Here is a 4,651-nt window from a genome sequence, read left to right as displayed (position 1 = left end):
CCCGCCGGCCGAGCACGCCCCCGTCCGGAGCCACGCCCCCTCCCGTCCGCTGGGCGCGGGACCCCAGCCCTTTCTACGCTGGCGCATACCTCCTCTTCAGCTCGCTGCCCGTGGAGCCGCGGCCCTAACCAGGTCCCGGCCCCGCGTGGATTTCGGACGAGGGGCGGAGCCGAGCACCGAGTCCGCCTCCCAAACCCTTGGCCTCTGGCCTGCGGGTTTGGGAGATGCCAGGAGGCGGCGCCCGGGAGGGGCCGGCCCCGCGCCGGTTCCCCGCCTCCGGAGTCCTCTGCAGGAAGTAGGGCCCGGGTGGCCCAGAAGGGGAAGAGGCAGAGTCGTGCCAGTGCTCCTGCCAGGCCCCATTGTCCCTGCTTCCCCTCCCACCCCCCACCGTCCGCCCCTTCCCTAGAGCAGGTACCGCCAGCCTTCCCGCGCCCCCTTCAAGGAAGGAGCCTGGGCCTGGGACGAGGGAGACCTGCGTTCCGCTATAGTTGACTTGGCAGACTCCCAGCCATTTGGACAGGCCCCCTTAGACTCCCTGGCCTCGGTTCCCCGACCTGTAAAATGGACAGGAAGAAGAGCAGGCTTCTTCCTGCCCTTCCCTCCCTGACATGCTGTGGGTCTGCAGTCTCTGCTGAGTGAGGGGCCTGGTCGGCATCTCAGTCCCAGGGACAGGTGGCCTCCTAGGAGAGGCAGACCGTGTTTCCTGCAGACTTCCTCCATCCCCTGACAATGGCACAGGCGTGAAAGGGCAGGAATAAGGGACTCTTCATCCAGCAACTCCTGAATATCCAGGCCTTAGAACAAATATATACACACCCCCACCACTAGCACCGCCACCTACCCCAGACATCCCTGAAGAAAGGTAACCACAGAAACAGCCATAAATGTGGAGCTGGGCGTTAGTGTTAGGCTGAGACAAACTGTCTTCCTAGCGTCTCTAGGGGAAAACTCAAATCCTCCTCCACAAAAACAGTGAGTGAACTCCCACTACACAGGAGGCTGCGGAGAGAAACCGGTGGGTGGCTTTGAGGGGCAATTGGCTGGGGACTGGTAGGCAAGGCGGGCCGAGCCCAGACCCCTCTGTAAACAGAAGGCAAAAACAAACCCAGAGGTTGCTAGTCTCATCTCGGCCCTGATGTGAGGATCACATGAAATGATGTCTGTGAACATCAGAGGCACCCACGGTGGTGATGCCATACAGAGCCGGCTCTGGCACCTGGGGTACCATCCTTCCTTCTCAGCAGAGACCAGCAGCCAAGGTCATTTCATAGGCTTCCTGCAGCATATCTATGCAGAGGGGAGGGTTCCAGGTGAGGAGCCCTCCATCGGATGCCCAGACCAGGCCCATCAGCCAGGTGGCTGCAGATGCTGGGTTAGCATGCATAGCTTATGTTCTGCTGTGGTCACCCACCTAAGCCCACTTCAGTGCAGGTTAGGGACATGGAGAAGACTCTGCACAGGTGTCAGGAAGCCCGGCACCTTCCATCTGGAGATGTCCGCCCTCCTTCGGAGCTTCCAAGCCTCCACTGGCCCCTCGACTTGCAGCCGATGGCAAGAGGAAAGTGTTAGCCAAGGTGTCCGGGTCATTAGGAGCCAGGCCTGGACGGGCTGCACATCAATTCTGCCCACAATCACTGACCAGAATCGGTCACGTGGTCCCTGGATGCAAGGGGTCTGGGAACTGCAGTCTTCTTATTTGCTCGGGAGAAAACGGTCGCTTTGCTGAGGGTTTCACGATGTCTCTGCCACAGAAACGGGGCACACTTCTCTCACAAGGCCACAGACGTCCCCACGAAGCACAATAATGCCCGTCATCAAGGCCTGAGCTATGACCACTTGCAAACCCAGCTCTTGGGAAGAGGGTCAGGAAAGGCTCACAGAGCCGGTGAGAGTTTTTGAAAAGATGAAGAGGGGAAAGCATGGTAGATGCAGGCAAGAGGCAGCGCGGACAGGAAGAAGCTCATGGAGATGGCAGAAGCAGAGTTCCCGGACCCCGCCTCTCACACAGAACCGCGTGCCCCGGCTGCTGGCCGGTTCCTCACCTGGCATGACTTCCCCTCTCTCCCCACCCATCTGGAACCTCAAGGCGCAGTTCAGCTCTCACCTAGCCCTCCAGCCTGTCAGCCTACCTGTGCTCCTCTGTCCTCTGAACTTCTGAAAAGGCGTGTGTCTCCCTCAGGTGAGACACAACCTGGTCTCTTCTTGTGTCTACTGCACGTTCAGAACAAGGACTATAAACCCCTCAGGCTCCTTAGTGGAGGGAGAGCATAGAGTAGTTTCTCAATAAGTACTTTGGCATTTAATAAACTAGAGCAAGTGAGAAAGCAAATTCAGAGTCAGGCGTACTGGGTTCCTGGAGCTGCTGTAACAAAGCGCTACAAACTGGGTACCTCGAATGACAGACATTGACCGTTTCAGTTCTGGAGGCTGGAAGTCCAAGATCAAGGTGTCAGCAGTATTGGTTCCTCCTACAGGCTGTGAGGAAGAGTCTGTTCCAGCCTCTGCTCCAGCTTCTGCAGCCTTGGGTGTTTCTTGGCTAGTAGGTGGCTGTCTCTTCCTTGCGTCTTCACATGATCTTCCCTCTGTGTGTCTGTCTCTGTGTCCAAATGTCCCCTTTTTATAAGGACACACGTGATATTGGATTAGAGCCCACCCTAACGACCTCTCCCTACCTTGATCATCTGCAGAGACCCTATTTTCAAATAAGGTCACATTCACAGGTACTGGGGGTAAGGACTTCAACATCTTTATGGAGGACACAAGTTGACACATGACAGGTGCCATGCTATACATACACTTTGTCTTCCATGAGATGGCTACAAACACTTAAAGGCAGGAATGACTCTGATTATTATGAATAGTAATGTCTGATTTCGTTTTATGACATTATTTTTGAAGCACTTTGGCATATGCTACCGCCAACATTCTTGAACTTCTTTCCACATTTCACAAATGAGGACGCCTATGCTTGGAAAAAGGAAATGTCTAGGGTCACATATTAGAATCGGTGACAGCCTGGTCTAAAATCCAGACTCAATGCCAGGCTCAAAACGGGGCCCACACAGGCTTTGTCAAAAATACTATTTAAAAAAAATGATGTGTTGTTCTTTGATGAACTCGAGAGCGTATCCTGCTAGGGAGGTTCTTTCAAATAAATGGGGCTCTAGCTCTTGAATGTTCGAGGAGGTGGAGGCCAGCTTCTCTCTGGGTCCTTCTTTGATTCTGTCACTGTTTCATTTGTAATTACAGAGGGGAGAAGTGTGGCTGCCGGGAATAGACTGGGCAATGCTAACTTAGGGTAGAGGTGGCACCTCTGGCTGCCCGCCCTTCTCCTGACCCCAGAAGCTCAGAGCGGAGGAAACAGCCAGAAAACACGCTGTTGGCACCAGCGGCAAGTGTCACTGGATTCTGCCTCGTGTCCGTGGGTGGGTCGGAGGTGGGGAAATTGAATTATAGGCCGTCTCGCGTATCCCTGAAGTCCGCCGGTGGTTATGACAGCCCCTGAAGCAGATACTGCGGCCCGTGGGTCACCCAGGAAGTGTGACTCAGAGGCGCATGAGGACAAATCCCCTTCTCTGTTCATCTTTGCCAGCTCCAAGGGCTCCAGATGAACTGGAGTGTCCCTTCTCCTAGAGCAACTGCCCTGTTATGGACTGAATTGTGTCCCCTCAAAATTCATACATTGAAGCCCTAACTCATAATGCACATGTATTTGGAGACAGGACTTTCAGAAGGGGATTAATGTTGAATGAGTTCGTAAGGGTGGGGTCCTGATCCAACAGGATTGGCGGCCTTATGAGAAGAGAAAGAAAGAGTGAGATCTCTCTCTCTCTCCACAAAGGCCGTGTGGGGACACAGCAAGTAGGCAGCTATTTGCAAGGCGGGAAGAGGGTCCTCATCAGAGTCCAAGTCGGTCAGCACCTTGATCTTGAACTTCCAGCCTCCAGAGCTGCGGGAAATCGATGTCTGTTGTTTAAGCCTAAGGTATTCTACTCTAAGGTATGTTGCTGTGGCACCTGGAGCTAAGACACACCCTCTGTGCCTTCTCGTCTTCTATTTCTCACCCCATCGGCCCTGTTGCCCCTCTTCAGTCTCGAGGCTGGGGTTCCCGGGACTCTGTCTTCAAGACCGGAGGCTCGAGGACCTCGTTCCTTGAGCAGTACTTTGCCCTCATGCCCCTGCTCCTTAACCGTCTCCCCGACCTTGGCTTCTGGGGAGCAGAGTGAGGGAGTGGAAAGGAGGCTGGCTTGTCGGTGAGGGCTCAGGAGCAGGATGCCAGGTCAGGCGGACCCGGAGACAAGTTCCAACTCCTGGAGTCACTTGCATCAGGACCCTGGAGGTCCCTTAACTTCGTTTAGCCTCTGGAATACTTCGTGGGGTGGTCAAGAGGCTTAAATAAGCAACACTGGACGTTCTCAAATTCTCCTTCTTCCCTCCCTTTCCTTTCCTTTGCTTTCGCAAGCCTAGAACATTCTCTTCAGCAACCCAGTGGAACCCTAATCCAGAGTCTGACTTTCTAATTTGTAAAACGTGGATATTAATATCTCCCTTGGATTAAAAGAAGCGATGTATGTAAAGGGCCCATGATAGATACTCGATAAATGATAAGCACGTTGCCTCCGTCATCGCCGAAGGCAGACTCACCGGCTGC

At 54.3% G+C, this 4,651-nt stretch overlaps 1 protein-coding gene across 1 annotated transcript in view; it reads right to left on the bottom strand.

Annotated features, from left to right (window-relative positions):
• The window catches only part of HPCAL1 (hippocalcin like 1), an 88,411-nt gene extending 88,300 nt beyond the window's left edge, over nucleotides 1-111 (bottom strand). Inside the window, exon 1 of the mRNA XM_025045764.1 lies at nucleotides 90-111. The gene's annotated coding sequence lies outside the window, so the exon portion shown is untranslated. The remainder of the gene's footprint in view (nucleotides 1-89) is intronic.
• Between the last annotated feature and the right edge of the window lie 4,540 nt (nucleotides 112-4,651).

This window comes from Pteropus alecto, unplaced genomic scaffold (assembly GCF_000325575.1).
Source record: "Pteropus alecto unplaced genomic scaffold, ASM32557v1 scaffold61, whole genome shotgun sequence".
Lineage (NCBI taxonomy): Eukaryota > Metazoa > Chordata > Mammalia > Chiroptera > Pteropodidae > Pteropus > Pteropus alecto.
Note: the sequence above shows the minus strand (reverse complement) of the source record. Positions and strands in the feature narration are given on the sequence as shown.